Here is a 17,853-nt window from a genome sequence, read left to right as displayed (position 1 = left end):
CCTGTCCTTGCAGAAGAACTCATACTCAGTGCATCGCCAGTCATGCCAAATGTGATAACCCCGAAGTCGCACAGTGAAATTGCCCACTTGCTTGTTAAGTTTTGAAATCCATCATCCTAGAGACATGAGTGTATGAACTGGCAATGAGGGATGATCACGAACCATAAGACCCTTGTGCAGGGCACCAGAGATATGAGAGTGTGATGTCATTCTTGATGATGTTGATTAGATGCTGGCTGGGAATATCACCTACATCATTGCCTCCCAGATGGATGACCAGAACTTCTGAAGGAATGGATCTGACTAGCAGCTGTTGCAGAAGGGGGATGAGCTGATCCCAATGCATTCCTCTTCTGCCAAGCCATCACACCATCTCACTGCGAGGTACAAAGCCCAAATGCACACTCAGAATACCCTTTCTTGCCCGGTGCTTGGCCCAAAACCAAATGTGTCCCATGATCCATGCTGACAGAGCCCTAAAATGACAGAAAACTGTTAGAAAACAATCTACCCTAGAAAACCATTCACTTGCCTGACATAAGATGAATAGGCCTGAGAATTCAATCTGCCAATGCACTGAATGGTGGTGCCACGTATAGTTGATGCAGCAATCTTAGAGGTGGCGCCAATCCAGGGAGAGTGTATTCCAAATTGCTCGGTCTGCAGACCTGCTGCACTCAGGGATCACTTTGACAGCACCAAATTAAAACTTGATCACGAGAAGCAGATTAGCATGTTCCAGAAACTGTACACCTCAGAAGGCCTAAAAGCGACATATTGAGGCATTCCTTATTGGGCACATTAGTAGCCTGGGATCTGTCACACCCATTCATTGCTAGTCCTGATTCTTAACAGCAGCTTGCCATAGCTGACTAACACATTGAGGCAAGAAGGCTGAATCTATAATCCCTGAAACTTGCCACAGACACTAACTCACTTTGAGGGTAGCACCAAAAGCAAGAGTAAAGGCTACATGGAACTAAATCATCTCAAATGGATTTGAGACTATTGTTGGCAGAACACGCACAGCTTGAACAAGTTTTCATGCAGGGATCGGTTTGCAACTATCAAGTATAGGAGACGGACTCTTCCCAGCCAGTCATTACACTCTTTACAGCAAAATCCCTAGTTGGGTTGGGCCAACTTTGAGCCTTGGCAAAAAAGCCAAAGTCCACCTCTTGGAACTGAGCCACACCCCTAGATGTTCCCATTTGCCTGGCTTGCACTATTATATTGCAGTATCAGATGCCTGGAGATGGGATCATATTGCTACCCATTTGTGTTCAAGTATTCCATTTCAGCATGGTAGCCCCTTCCTTGTATATACCCACCAGATGGACTGTGCAATGGATTGGTGCAGCAATTCAAATGCAGGTACTGGGGTCCCTGATTCCTCAGCACCTGGTGCCAGCGTCCTGAAGTCCTCCCACTTACAGTGAAAGAGTCAATCAGCAACCTCATTATGTATTCTGGGGATGTGCCTCACCTGTGCAACCAAATTTAGATCTATGCACTTCAGAATTATCACTCTCATCAATTCGGACACCGGCACACATTTAGCAGACTAGCAGTAAATGATCTCAATGACAGCAAGATTGTCACACCAGAATATACCACACTCCTATTAGCTAAATGCTTCTCGTAAGTGAGACCTCAATCAGGAAAACGGTTTTTTTCTGCTTATCCAAGAGGGCTACTGTAAACTTCCTTGCTGCTTCTATATTAACCTTTTTTTTCTTTCTTTTTTTGTAAACAAATCCTCTAACTGGAAAGTGACAGCAATTGGACAGCCAGGTGTGTGTGTGTGTGTGTGTGTGTGTGTGTGTGTGTGTGTATGTGTGTATATGTATATATATACTATGAATACTTGCTTTAACTGATTCAATATATGGGTACTCAAGTTATTACATAAATTTATATAGAAGTAACATTGATATCTCGGATAATATTGTTCACTTTACACAAACTCTTTGTGTATAGCCATCAAAAGACATACATCTGAATATTTATATTTAAAATACCTCCATGGTACTTGTTCTTAGGGCAGCCAAGATAAAATTAGGAGGAGAGAATACTCATTTCAGAAGCAGCTATGGTGTGAGGAGCAGGAAGCAAACGAGGCTGTTCTTGGGCTGTGTGCTCCTGACACCCTCATCATGCTCTCTGGTTCAGCCTCTTACTCAGCCCTAAATTCAACGTTCTCCAGTGTGCAAGCTTGGCTCCTTCCTTAGACATTCCCAGGGCTCCTGCCACTTCTGCTTATCTGTGACCCTCCTTGCCAGTCCTGCTTCTCACTAGACTGGTCTCAGGTTCTCCTTTGCTCCTCTCAGCCAAGGTCTGGCTTCCCTGTCTGGGCTATCAGCCCCCCCACCCCACTGATGTCACCAGCGACAGTCACCCCAATGACATTGGGCCACTCAACACTTGCATAGCTCTGCTGACACGCCATCCCAGCCCCCACCACCAGGGGCCCAGTTGAGTTGAACCAGGGCCACTCTCCACCGACCCTGGTGCACAACACCAGGTTATCCATGGCATCTGTGAACTAGGCCCAGTGCCGTGCCTAGTTTGTTTTTCTTTCCCATCATGTTAACAATATAAAATGTACTGGCTGCCCTTACAATCTGTCTTAATGCCATTAAATGCTGGTTAAACAAACTCTCCTTAAATATTTTCAAGACAGGAGTAAGACCGATAGAATTTGCCATATTGGATCAGACAGTGGCCAATCCAGGTCAAGATTGGCAAGATCCCAAACAGTAAATAGATCTCATGTTGCTAATGCACAGTGATAAGTAGTGGCTATTTATTTATTTTTAATTTTTATATACCGGTGTTCCTGTATGACATACAAATCACATCGGTTTACATTGAAACAGAGAAATTCATCCGGAGGCTGTACATGGAACAAGGAGTACAAGAAACTGGGATAGGGGAAACAATTCTAGCTAGGTTAAGTATTGATCCAGAATAACAAACAGTTAACTATATAAAATAGTTTGTGCAATGATAATGGGGCGTGGTTGAAACATACAGCATGTGAGAGTGAAGCTCAGTAACCTACATACGAGAATACTAGTAGGGAACATTGTGCCCAGAGCGGCCTTAATAAGTTCAAACAGTAAAAGTGAAAATAAGCAGAGGACTGAGGAAGTTGGATGTGAACAAGGAGATTATGTTCCTGTGAAAGCTTGGCAGAAAAGCCAAGTTTTGAGTTTTTCTGAAAATAGAGTGGCAAGGTTCTTGTCGGATGTCTGGAAGGAGCACGTTCCACTGTGTAGGGCCTGCTTGTAGATAAGGCGCGTTTCCTTAGGGAAGATTTTTCGGGGGGGGGGGGGGGGCATAGAGTGTGCCTTTGTATGCTCCTCTGATAGGTCTGGTTGATGTATGTGGACGCAGTTGGAAGCTTAGGTGGAGCGGGGAGATGTTATGCGTGGCTTTGTGGATAGTTGTGAGAACTTTAAAGAGGATCCTGTATTTAATGGGCAGCCAGTGGAGGTTCTTACGGAAGGGGGTGATGTGTTCTCGTTGTTGGTGTTGGTAAGGATTCTGGCTGCAGAGTTCTGAACCATCTGGAGAGGTTTGGTGCCAGCCGGGAGCCCAAGCAGAAGGGAGTTGCAGTAGTCTATTTTGGATAGGATGATGGATTGTAGTACCATACGGAAATCATTGAAGTGAAGTAGTGGTTTCAGCTTTCTAAGGACTTGCAGTTTGTAGAAACAACCCTTGGTGGTGGTGTTTACAAATTTTTTTAAGTTTAGCTGATTGTCAAGAATGACTCCTAGATCTCTAACATAAGGAGATTGATTTAATTTGGGGATGGTTGATAGGGGGGTGCCAGATGGGTTGAGAAGCCCGATGTTGTCATCTTGTGAGATGATTAGGATCTCCGTCTTGTTGTTGTTAAGGACTAGGTTGAGGCTGGAGAGCAGATGATTAATCGATTGCAGGCAATTGTTCCAGTGTGTCATAGTTTTGAATAAGGATTCTGTAATCGGGATGAGAATTTGTACGTCGTCAGCGTAGAGGTAATGAGTTAGCTTTAGCTTGGTGAGTAGATAGCAGAGCGGGAGAAGGTAAATGTTGAAAAGGGTTGGTGAGAGGGAGGAACCTTGGGGGACTCCCTGGTTGGAGAGGACCGGAGGAGATTCTTTGTTGTTTATCTTTACCTTGAAATGTCAATTAGACAGGAAGGACTTGAACCAGTTGAGGACCATTCCTTTGATGCCTATGTCAGCAAGACGCTCTAAAAGTATTGAATGGTTTACCATGTCGAATGCCGCGGAGAGATCAAGAAGAACCAGGAGATAGGGTTGGTTTTTTTCCAGGTTTGTTAGTATAGTGTCCGTAAGAGATATAAGGAGGGATTCTGTGATTAACGACTTGCGGAAGCCAAACTGAGAAGGTGCGAGAATGGTGTTTTCTTCCATGTAGTCAGATAGTTGCTTGTTGACTATCTTTTCCATAAGTTTAGCAATCAGAGGCAGGTTAGCTATTGGGCGGAAGTTAGCTGGGTCCGTTGGCGATAGATTAGGTTTTTTTAGTAAAGGTTTTAGAATTGCTAGCTTAAGTTGGTCAGGGACTAAACCTTGAGTTAAAGAGCAATTAATGCTGTCTGCAATTGGCTTTGAGATGGTATTCTTAATGGTGATGAGAAGGTTGGTTGGAATTGTGTCCAATGGATGAGAGGAGGGTTTCAGTTTCTTGAGAATATTTTCTATCTCCAGAGCTGAAGTGGTCTCAAAGGATTCAAAACTCGTGTTTTGTTGAGGTAGAATAGAGAGAGGGGGCAGGGGATTGGATGTCAAGAGGGGGTCGGTCAAGTTGGTGATTTTTTTCTTGAAGTAGTCTGCTAGTTCAGTGGCTTTGTTAAGAGCTTGGTCGTCCGGAATAGAGGGAGGGGATGGTTTAGTGAGTGCTGAGACATAAGAGAATAATGCTTTCGAATCAAAGATGAAGTGATGGATTTTTTTTTTAGAAAAAGTCTTTCTTTATTCTGAGTATAGCATTCCTGTAGGCAAGGATAAGGTAAAAGTAAAATAATATGTTTATTGGTATACAATCTTAAATCCAAGTATTAAAAGTATCTATGCATATACAGTTCTAAGCATATACAGTTCTAAGCATATACAGTTCTAAGCTTAAGCATATACATCTGTATCTGCACAATATTTCGGCCAATACTCACTACACCCTTTTCATCATCAGCCTGGCAAGGAGAGAGCACATCACAGGCGAAAAAGGGATCTTCACTTTGTACGTCTACAAAGGACAAAACATCACTTTGCTCTTCTGCAAAGGAATTCTCTCTCTCTCAGTTTGTCGTCCAAAGTTACCTTTCTTTTATAGTCTACTGTATGCCAGGTGCAAGCTTATGTGCGTGCGAAGTAATCTTATCTTTATGCCAGGTGCAAGCTTATTTATAGCCTACTGTATGCCAGGTGCCGAAGGGTTCATGCGAAGTGCAAACTTATTTATAGCCTACTGTATGCCAGGTGCCAAAGGGTTCAGGCGAAGTGCAAACTTATTTATAGCCTACTGTATGCCAGGTGCAAACTTATTTATGCCAGGACAGGATTGCTCACTATCTGTTCTTGCAGTTCAAGGATAGGTCATCTCCATTCCAGGCCGAATGTCAGTGCTGCAGCTGATTCTGCAATATCCCTTACATTCCACCCCTGAGTAATCATGTCCTGCAATCCACAGCAGTGGAAAAGGCTATAGTAGGAGGGTGTGGTCAACTTAATTGGTGAACACAATGGGTCAACACAGGATACAAATACACATGACAAGTATGATAGCGGAGTGACCGGTCGTCAATGATTTTGTGACTCAAAGAATGAAGATGTTCAGCTACAAATAGAGTTTTAAGTGATACAATATCTATAGACTTATTCAAACAGGCTAACATGTGCTGTAATTAATGAGAGGCAGTGTGCTAATCTATATTTACATAGGTATTAAACACTGGTCCTTTTAGGACTAGCAAATATAGAAAAACAAGATAGGCAAGAAAAACTCCTTCTGAGTAATGGGTCAGAATATCCTTATCAATACCTAAGCCCCATCTAAACTGCATGGCCCTGGAGTTTAACTGACACAGAGTTCTGCCCAATTTAAAACAGTAGCAAGGCGTGCCTGTGGCCTACCAGGAGTGTCCACAGTGATTGGTCTCAGTATCTTGAATCTTCTGTCATCCATTGCGATCTCATTCTTCTTGTTGTATGTGGTTGACCTCTCTGACTTCTGGGGGACACCCAGCTCATCAGGAGATATATATAGGCCACCTTTCATTGATTATCCAGCATCAGGCCTACTGCGCTCAGTATAGCCTGCGTCCATATGTGCAGTTATCTGGGTGCCTCTCCACCCCTCGATGAAGTATGGTCTTAGGTCCTTGCTCAACAGCATCTCCCACTGGCAGCATGCAGCCTGCTAATCTCATTATCTTTTAGGTATCTGGAACAGTTAAACTCAGGTGTAGTACATAGTCCCCCACCCCCTGGTGGTGGCAAAAAGAAAACAACAAAAATTACTGTTTCAAAAATCTAGTCTAGATCTTTCTAAAAAAAAAAAAAAACAACTTATTGTCTGAACCATTAACACAGAGAAGAGCAACTACAGAGCAATAAAACTGCATCAATTCAGTATCATTAACGTGAGAATCAAAATAATAACAATTGCAAGTAACAATGTGACTAGGTACTACTGAGTGTATCACAATCATATTTCATCATAATTATCAGTTATTACATTTCAAAGAGAAATACATATTACTTAAAAACATTGTCTAAGTAAGGCCACCCCCATGGAACAAAGAAATTCTGAGCACTTCAGTCCATAAAATGAAAGATTCAAGGTATCTTCTGTGGCAAAGGGTGGGATGACTTCAAGTTATGAGGTCAATGACAAATGAAGTGAATATGTCTTGCAGCACATCACTCTGGAAGCTGTCTCGCAGTACAGCCGCTGCACTCCCAGCACTAATTCAGATGTTTGTGTGTATGGATTAATACCTGATAAAAACCGAAATTAAGTAAATAAGAAACTCTACAATAAACATCAATAACTTCTCGTATGCAATAATCCCTATATATACACTATTCATATCGATATCCAATATTATTTTATCATAAGTCAAAGAAACAGCTACATAATATCTAATCCCTTCTTTGTTTCCCCACTTTTCTATAAAGTAACACAATATTCAGACAAAAACAACCCAGATGCTTAGACATCCTTTCATTCAAACTGTCACACATCTATTCATTGCACAAAAAACAAAACAACAATTAACACATATTGTGAGCTCAAAAATTAAATAGCATAATATACTCTAGAACAGTATTTAAAACAGTCTGTCCATAAAACTTTAGCAGTGACTGCTTCACTTAAATGACGTCAAAAGCTATTGTGTATTCAGTGCACTGTTCTACAGTCAGTAAACTCTGTCGTCATGTATGTACAACACATAATGATACACAAACAGAACACAATTATCGAACATTAAAGTTCAAAAAGTAGGCCTTTTAAAAGTAAAAACAAAAATCTTTGGATCCAAAATTAAGCAAAAATCAAAAAACTTATAAAACAGATCTGTTCAGAAAAAAAAAAACCAAAAAACAAAACAAAATCTAGGAGAAAGAAAAACCCTCAGCTTCCTGTACAGCAGCTTTTATTCTTGTAAGTCTGTAAAAGAAAAATCTCACATATAAAGAGAGGTTAATTCCAATCTTTTAAATTACATTACAAAGTATTAAACGGCTAGCTATAAGTAACTGAGCAGCACCATTAAGGTTAAAAATCACTACTTTGAGTATCTTCTAACTAAAAGATTCTAATTGCTTAATCACGGAAACCAGAATTGTTTACATTCTTTCAAGTTTAGTCATGTGGGATAGATGGGAGAAAGAAAAAAAAAAGTTTAGTCTCTCCCTGAGGTATCTTCTGTAAAATCTTTTAGCTAAATCTATAGCTGCACAATTAAAATATCCAGTTTTAACCAATTACAGTTTGCTTGTCAATATCTTAAAGCGTTGTGACCAAGCATTTGTAATATTTAACAATAGCCATATTAAGGCTGTGCTCATTTTTGAGCATTGGGGCATGAATATACTTAGAAATCTTATTTTCTATATCATCAAAAGGATTTGTCTGCTAAGGCATTAGAATGCCATGGATTCTTCCCACATACTGCTGCTCTAAAAAGTGCTTTTTCTTAGTTGCTGCTTTTAATTCTAGTTTAGTGTCCTTGTGATTCTTAACAAGCGACACTTTGTTGCCACATAATGCTAAAGTTAAACACACACACAGAATATTCTATATGCAATAGATTTTCTTATGCACTATCTTGTTGTCTGTAAATTACAAGAACAATTCTGAACACAGGCCAGACGTTCCCAATATAAACAAATCAGCCCTTCACAGTAAAAGATCAAGGAATACACAGACACAAATTAAAGGCTCATATAAAACTTTCACCATTGATTTTCAGTATTCCTATAACATTTTATATGATTTATTCTCCCATCCCGGAATATCCAGGAAGTCGCTATACTGATATGCTTTCATTTCCTACGTAACCCAGCTCACTGCACCACGCTGTATTTATTTTACTTGTACGGCTGCCCTCTCTGCCACCACTGGTTACATATCCACGTTATCTTTATAAAGCTGCAACTGGCCTTGCAACGCCACTCTATGCTGCCTTAATATCTCTAATCCTTCTCGGGCTGCGGCTAGTTGCTACTGCAACTCCTTAACCCTTAAGTGAGCTTTCCTATGTCTAGTAAGAAATATCTATCCCCGCCGGACAATGCATGCTAGCTCTTTCCCTGCAACTATAGGAACTCGTTGGGGGAAGGAAAAAAAAAAAGCAACAATTATATCCATCCTCTTGTGGGGTTCTATGCCCAGTTTCCTATCACAATTTTCACATAACCCCATATTACACCCCCACTCATTGACCAGCAGTGAGTAAGTTACATCTTCCCAGCTGGGAATTTCTGCTAGGGCTTTCACCTCTGCCCCTTCAAATTCTTTTCTGCCCTTCTTCTGTTCTTTCTTAGGCAGACTTCGCACAGTACTGAACACACACACACACACACTATGATACAAGATAAGAAATATACAATAATGAAAATATAGCTTTATTTACAGTACACATACTTCATTTCCCGTAGCTATCAACGGGAAAGATCCTGCGCCACTCATCAGTGCACAGTGAGGCTCCAAGTTCTCACCGGAGAACCCTGAACCTTTTTTTTTTTTTTTTTTTTTCAACCACGTCTTCTTACTGTCCCTAGTTCTTTCCCTTTAATTACTGGGACCTTTTGTAGCTTCTTTACAATATCTACAGGCTCGCCACCTGCATCCCATGCCTCTGCCAATCCCATATTCATTGCCCATTCCTGTGCCGGGATTTTAACACCCACAGGGGTAACAGGTTCGGATGGCTGCTTCGTTTTCTTTTTAAATAAAGCCATCCCACCCTCGTCGCCAAATGTAAGGAATCAGGTAGGCGAGGATAAGGTAAAAGTAAAATAATATGTTTATTGGTATACAATCTTAAGTCCAAGTATTAAAAGTATCTAAGCATATACAGTTCTAAGCATATACAGTTCTAAGCTTAAGCATATACATCTGTATCCGTGCACAATATTTCGGCCAATACTCACTACACCCTTTTCATCATCAGCCTGGCAAGGAGAGAGCACATCACAGGCGAAAAAGGGATCTTCACTTTGTACGTCTACAAAGGACAAAACATCACTTTGCTCTTCTGCAAAGGAATTCTCTCTCTCTCAGTTTGTCGTCCAAAGTTACCTTTCTTTTATAGTCTACTGTATGCCAGGTGCAAGCTTATGTGCGTGCGAAGTAATCTTATCTTTATGCCAGGTGCAAGCTTATTTATAGCCTACTGTATGCCAGGTGCCAAAGGGTTCATGCGAAGTGCAAACTTATTTATAGCCTACTGTATGCCAGGTGCCGAAGGGTTCATGCGAAGTGCAAACTTATTTATAGCCTACTGTATGCCAGGTGCAAACTTATTTATGCCAGGACAGGATTGCTCACTATCTGTTCTTGCAGTTCAAGGATAGGTCATCTCCATTCCAGGCCGAATGTCAGTGCTGCAGCTGATTCTGCAATATCCCTTACAGCATTGAGGAGGGATTTGTATGTGGCTAGCGTTGTGGTGGATGGGTTTTTTCGCCAACTATGTTCTTTGTTTCTTAGCTCTTGTTTGAGAGATTTCAGTTCTGGGGTAAACCAGGGTTTCCTGTTGTCTGGTGAGGGTTGTAGAACTTTTGTAGTAGGTGGGCAGGTTAGGTCTGCAATTTTTTTAATGATATTGATCCAGGAGGAGGTGGCTGCACTTGCATCAGAAAGATCGAGTTGTGTTAATTCTTTAGCGAGCTGGGTGCTGAGGAGGTCTATGGAGCACGGTTTCCTGGATTGGATTGTGGTTTTCGGAAAAGATTGGTGAGGGTGCTGTTTGATCTTGAGAGACGTGTTGATGATCTGGTGATCCGTCCAAGGGACCGGCGAGCATGTGGGCGTGGTGGAGAGAGATGCATTCATTGATGAAAATAAGGTCCAGCATGTGGCCTGCTTTATGAGTTGGGCTTTTAATCATTTGTGTGAATCCCATGTAGCTGAGTGACGAAAGTAATGTAACACTGTTTGGGGATTGAGGTGAAGCGTCAACGTGCATGTTGAAGTCTCCCATTATTATGGCAGGTTTGTCAGGGTTGATATATTTGGCAATGAACTCAATGATGGGTGAGGGATCCGATTCTAGGGTTCTTGGTGGGGGCGTAGATTAGGCCAATTTGTAGGTGATCGGATTTAAAGAAGGAGAGTTCGAGGTTGGTTGTTGAGTTTGCTTGTTGTAAGGTTAGGCCTAGTCCTTTTTTTGCGGCTGGGGGGAGTCCACCCCTTTTTTTGAGTCTGGGGATTGAGAAAAGGTCATAAAGCTGGGTGGGAAGTTGATTTGTTAGAACTGTATCAGTGGGTTTCAGCCATGTTTCTGTGATTGCACAGATATCTGGCTTGATTTCAATAGGATAGTCATTTAGAATATGTGTTTTTTTCGTAAGCGATTGTGCATTGAAGAGAGTTAGAGAGAACAGAGAGAGGCCCAGAAATTGTGTGATAGGAGAGATCATTATTGGAATTAGCCTTTGTTGATGGATGCTGGGAGGTGAGGAAGGTTTAGCTAGAACTCTGCGATGTTTACTGATAATAGGGATAGTGAATGTGTGCATCTTTGCGAAGGAGATACAATTGAGAGTGGGGGGTAGGGAAGGAGCTGATTGTTGAGTGGGAGGTGGAAACAGCCGTGGCCTGGAGGCAATGTCTGACTGCGGCGAGGGAGTTGTGCCCGGAGGGGCAGTGAGCTGCAGATGGTCTCGTAGTCGGTGCGGGGGCCTTCGGAGAGAGGTGCGAGAAGTAAAGGGGCCTTACCACGAAGGGATCAAGCATCGACTGCACGGCCCTCTCTCCCCGCTCCTGTTCTAACTGCGGGCGTCCTCCGTCATTCTGAGTTGAGCGTCCTCCGTCAGTCGTGCTCACTCGCTAAATCGTGGCCAGGAGGTGAGATGCCTTTGTGAGAATATTAACCTCAGCTAGGAAAGGGGTTAACGCTGCACTACGGTGCTGCATGAAGGGGCGCACAAAGGGGCCTGCCCCTTTGTCGCGCTCCTTTGGCGCACGACGCCTTGCTGCAACCGGGATTTTAAGTCCGATCGGGGCTGTCTCCCGATTGGCTGCGTCTGCTTCAGCGATTGCGATTGGCTGCAGAAGGAGGACGGGTTCTGGAGCTGAAGAGGGACCCCGGCTTCAGACTCGGGCGGCTACCTTGTGGTCGGCGCTGCGAACGGCCGTGGGTAAGTGTGAAAATTTAAGGCCTATTTCTTAAATCTACTTAGTCAATAACAGTTTGACTTCATCTTGAGTAGATTTCCCCTGTTAGATGCCCATGTCAGCATCCAGTTTGATCCCCATTGCAAAGCATGGCAGAAGTCTGGGAATCACACTTGAATCACATCTCTCTTGTAGTGCATAAATAAAATCTGTGTGAGAAATGCCTTTTGTAATTTGACTACTATATAAGTTTAAACCTTATTAATCCTGATTTTTGCACAGTATTACAATTTCTTGTTTTAACAAAACTTGATTATTGTATTTCTATCTACTCTGGCCTTCCTGACACAGTGTTGAAAAGCATTAGATGATTCAGAATTTGGCAGCGAGGATTTTAATTAGCACTGCCTGCAATGAACATATTACTCCTATTTTGCAGTATCTCCATTGCCACCAGTCCAATGGAAGATAAAGTATAAAATCCTTACTCCAGTCCCCAAAGCTCTTAATGATATTGCAGTATAGTAGTGCACTTTTGAAGAACTGCAAGCTTGCCAGTTAGCCACTGTCCTTTGGACATACCATCTATACCAGGGGCGGCCAACTCCAGTCCTCAAGAGCCACAAACATGCCTGGATTTCAGGATATCCACAATGAATATGCAATATTTGCCTACAATGAGGGTAGTGCATGCAAATCTCTTGCATGCATATTTATTGTGGATATCCGGAAAATCAGGTCTATTTTGGGCTCTTGAGGACCAAAGTTGGCCAGCCCTGATCTATATGGTCAATTCAACTAATAGAATATCACAAAAAAACATTTGCAGTGGTTGGGCTGCTATTGTGGAACTCCCTTCCAGAACATCTTCAGAAAGAGCCATGCTTATCTATTTAAAAAAAAACAAAACTGAAAACTTTCTTTTTTAAGAATGCCTTTGGGCTATAATCAAAGATCTTGAGTGATATGAACTTGTGGCTTTGAGTTTGCAGCCCCAGTCCTGCACCATTACTTCAGCAGATGGTAGCCTTGTAACTCCAACTTACATAGCGTCCCTGTTTGTCATTTGTATTGTTTTTATTTAACAATGGGGTAGATTTTTAAAGAAGCGCGTGCAAGGTATACTTATGTGCACTACCCGGCATGCACAAATGTACACCCGATTTTATAACATGTGCGAGCTGCCAGCACACCATCCCTCAGCACGGTCTCTGTGCCGGAGGCCTCTGTCTCGCCCCCCAGCCGGTGCCACGCCTACTGCCACGCCTACTGCCCCGCCCCCTTCCTGCCCCTTTTTCAAAGCCCCGGGACATACGCGCATCCCAGGGCTTGAGCGCGCCGCCGAGCCTATGCAAAATAGGCTTGGCGCACGCAGGAGGGTTTTTAAAGGGTTACGCACGTATATTATGAGGTAGATCTTAAAGTACGCACGCAAACAAAAGTAGCCGCGCGTATCTTATAAAATCCGGGGTCGGCGCACGCAAGGCTGCGCAAAATTGGCAGCCTGCGCACGCCGAGCCGCGCAGCCTGCCTCCGTTCCATCCGAGGCCACTGTGAAATCGGAGTGGCCTCGGAGGGAACTTTCCTTCCGCGTCCCCCACCTTCCCCTCCCTTCCCCTATCTAACCCACCCACCAGCCCTACCTAAATCCCCCCCCCCCTACCTTTGTTTAAGTTACGCCTGCTTGAGGCAGGTGTAACTTGCGCACGCTGCCTCGGCATCCTGTGCCGGGGGACTCAGGACCGCACCCCCGGGCACGCCCCCTCCCACCCCTTTTATGAAGCCCCAGGACTTACGCGCGTCCCGGGGCTTTGCGCGCACCGGTGGCCTATGCAAAATAGGCGTGCAGGCGCGCGAGTGCCCTGCGCGCATAAATCCTACCCCTATGTGCGTTACCCTTTGAAAATCTACCCCTATGTGTGTTTTTATTGTTAGCCATCTAGAACATTGGTTCATTTATTTATTTAGAGCTTTTCTATACCGGCATTCATGATACAATCACATCATGCTGGTTTACAGTTAACAAGGGGTGTAAAACGGCTTGAACATTTAACAAGTGAAGAGGAGCAAAAAAGTTACAATAAAACATGGGTGCTAGAACTGGGGGAAGAAGAAGATCTTATGAGTGTAGATTGTGATAATATGTTAATAGTATTCAAATACATTTTATATTTTGAAAAAATTATTTTACGGATATTCATTTGCGAGTAGTTATGATGCATTTTGTTATGTCTTGCATTGTTTTTGTGGTGAAATTTGTTATATGTTAAATGTTTTAAATGTGATCCTCTTAGAACAACTGATGTTGAATGAGGCAGAATATTAATGTTTAAATAAATAAGATGATCCTTGGCTAGTGAATCCCATCTGGGTAACTAGTGATTCAACTTATCTTCAGAGAAAGCAAAGTTCCTTACCTGGTCTCAAATATGCATGTATTTATGGAACTAGATGCCCCATTTCACTCTAATAGAGGTTTATAAATATTCTTACTAACTTTGAAAATTCCTCTTTAATGTGAGCGTGCTTCTACTATTCTAGGGCTGATAGGGAACCCTTTGTTTCTTCTGCTATTGATCTTCTAATTGTAACCCTTATTTGAGGTTTTAAGTTCCAAGGACACACAAACATATTTATTTTCTTCAGAACTGCTCTGGCTAGCAATTTACTCCCCTGCTTAACTCTTTATCCTGGGGCGAGTCTTTTTATGGGGGGAAGCTCTCACTTATGGCCCGGGCCATGGTGTCTTGCTTTCAGTATGTGGTGTTAGCAGTTCAATCCCAAGGGGTAAGATGCTGGGACAAATCAGACAGGACTAGGCTCTGAGTGTTAAAATAAAGTTTACTGATTGGTGGTAATCAAATGAAAGTTCATTTGTCCACAGTGTTGAAGTTACATCTGACTTGTAGGTACATGTGCATATCTATGTAGGCAGGTGTCCTTTCATTTCAGGCATCTGGGTACAGCTCCCATGCTGATTTTTATTGCGCAAAGCTCACCCAGTGGCTAACCAGGATTCCTGTTAGAGAGGTCCCCAAATTAATGGCAAAACTACCTGACTTCATATCCTTCCTGGGCACCCAGCTCATCCTGGTCCCATGAGTGTGGAGATCCAATTGGGGTCTCCCAGTCTCTCCCTTTCATCCTTACTTGTTGTTACTGAGGACTTCTCTTGAGGAAAAGTCAGAAGGGGTGGGGGGGGGAATCAGGCTATGCCAGCACTACATCAGTTGGGAAGGGGTGGATCAGAAATAGGCTTCCCACACTGTTTGAGTCCAAAAAATACTTCTAAAATTTAAAGCTGGATACATCTTCAACCATCACTGTCTCTCTCAGCTGGATCCATCACTGATGCTTGCCCATCTAGGGTTTAGATGAGAGCCCTTTCACCCCAAAAGTGAATCGGGCATTAAAATCTATCTGTAAATTAATAGGACCCTCTGGCAGGGAGTGCATGATGAGGTATCACTTCCAACTGAAACTCCAGGGTGAAACTGGGAGGCCTCACCAGAGTACAAAACTTAAACATCCTCACTGTGACAAGGATTCTTGAATCTGATCCCACTGAGCTCTAAAATGGCTGGGCTAAATAAGTTGAGGCATCCAACCACAGCCCTCCAGATGGGAGGGGCTGATGAGGGATGGAAGGCTCATGATAAAGTTCTCTTCAGGGACCTAGTGACATCTAATGGCCAACCCATTGGGGGGGGGGGGCACATAACTAAATACAGAATTAAACACCCATACTTTAAAATTTGTGCTTTTGATGTTACTTTTGAATTAACTGATTTTATTGAGGCTGGGAAACAAAGTGCAGATCAATTATCTGAGATTTCTGAAAACTACTTCAAAATCTTTGTCCTTTTTGACAAAGTTATATTATGTTGAAGTTTTCATTGGTATATTTCTTTTGGAATATGTTTGTAGGTTGTGAAACTTTTTAAGAATCAACAAAGATGATATAGTACATGAACCTTGGAGACTAAACAGGTCCCAACTTCAAATGTGCTTAGATCCTTACATATGGTTCACATGTGATTAGGTCCTTACTGGTTAGTTACTCAGTAATGGAATAACTTGATTTGTACTAATATAAAGTAACTAGTTACATTTATGGGGTTTTTGTTTTGTTTTTGGTTTTTTTTACAGGAGAGCTAGGTGTTATAGTCGATTGAATTTCTATGCATCTGATGTAAGACTAAGTTCTACATAAAACATCATTTTAGCTATTTTTTGCCAAATCTCATAAATTCCCTTAAAATTCATACCAGATTGATCAGCTGATGTTCATTAAAGAATGATTAACAGCCAAAAAAGGCTATGAACTTATTTCCATTTATTCCTCCAAGATTTCTTGAATTGTTCAGTAGCACATTTAAGATGTTTTTATTCCTTTTTTCTCCCTAAGGTATGAGACTGCATAGAGCTACTATTTGGTATCTAGTAACTGCAGATAAAATAAATATTTTCCATATGTCTGCATTGCTGGTCACTTGACTTATTGAAATACCAGCCAGTTGATCAGTGAAAATATAGAAAAATATAATACAAATTGTATGTACTTTTCAAGTAAAAGTACAATAGTTGACAAGTAGTGACATAGTTGTCCCGAGGGTCTAGCAAAATAGGATATATGCTACAAGCAATCTACCCTCCATTTAATTAGAAAAGAAAATCTCAATAAAAATGTGTGGTTCAGTGTCCAAATCTGTTATCCAGCTACATGATGGCTATTTATAAGTGGTTTATACTACAAATAAACAAATTGGCCAGTATAATCAACAAATTGGTATTACCATATCTGCTCAAAAAGACATTCTAGGCCATGAGTGGGTAACTGAATGAACGGTTTGAATTTGACCCTTTATGGTGAACTGAAAATAAATGTTTTAATAACACATGGGAGAAGAGTTATGCATGGATTTCTTGTTTAACATGTTTATCAGTTAAAAACAAAAATACAATGTATTTATGAATGGTATTAATTATGTGACATGTTTTTGCTTAATATTTGTTTAATGTTTGGAGCTTATACCTTGGAGAATCTCTTCATTATTTAAAGATGAGAGAACCCTTTTTTAAGAGTTTTGTCACCAACATAAAATGGGAGAAACCCTTTAAAAAAAAAAAAGTCAGATGTTTTCTTGTGGTTTTCTGATTATTGTTGTACTTTGTGAGCTCTTCATGGAATCTAAATTAATGCTACCTTCATTTTTGTTGATCTGTGCTCAAGTGTTTCATAGAATATATTCATCCTTCATATTAGAGCAAGCGCAGTTATATAAATGAGCTGCATGCAAGAAATTTACATCAGCTTTCATTTTGATCATGCCTTTTTGTTCAGGCATCTACATTAGTGTTCCACTTTTTCAGTCATGTAACGTTTTGGGTTTCTAATGCCTTCAAAGAAGTACAATTTAAATGCATTAACTGCTGCTTCTAAATGGTTTTCTTTACAATGGCAGTCGTCAAGGAATGCTATACTATAAGGCTTACAACTACATGGGGCTTGGTTCACACACTCAAGCCTAGTGCACAGAGAACAGACTTGCTTGAGGAGGGAAATCCCCTAAAATAATCACTTTCAATCTTGATGTGATACCCTAAAATTAGAATGTGTGAAATAAACTAAAAAAACATGAATGCATGTCCTGTGCTAGGAGGGGATCAGTAACCCTCAAAGTTCTAACAAGCACATGATTAGTTTATTTGCCAAACAGAAAATAAGGGGGGAATCTGAGTGTGTTTGGCAGCAAATATTTTTCCATTATTTCTACACTCTGTTTCTATAGCTGTGCAAAGTGAATTGCTAACTGCCATTGTTTTTCTATTTAGATTGTCATGAAGCTTGCCATTGAGAAAGTAAGGGGGCACATAAGATATAATTGTAAACATCCTTAAAACATTTTTTGTGACTGTTGAATAGTTTTAGCTCAGTGTATAAAAGGGTGCAAACAAACTGTAACTTTTAATTTTTTTTGCTCAATT

General features: G+C 41.6%; 1 protein-coding gene across 16 annotated transcripts in view; it reads left to right on the top strand.

Moving 5' to 3' along the window:
• PPIP5K2 (diphosphoinositol pentakisphosphate kinase 2) overlaps nucleotides 1-17,853 on the top strand; it is a 620,162-nt gene that overhangs the window by 515,855 nt on the left and 86,454 nt on the right. The gene's annotated exons all lie outside the window — the stretch shown is intronic.

Source organism: Rhinatrema bivittatum, chromosome 1 (assembly GCF_901001135.1).
Source record: "Rhinatrema bivittatum chromosome 1, aRhiBiv1.1, whole genome shotgun sequence".
In the NCBI taxonomy this organism is placed as follows: Eukaryota; Metazoa; Chordata; class Amphibia; order Gymnophiona; family Rhinatrematidae; genus Rhinatrema; species Rhinatrema bivittatum.
The sequence above is the reverse complement of the archived record's forward strand: the minus strand, read 5'-3'. Positions and strand labels throughout refer to the sequence as shown.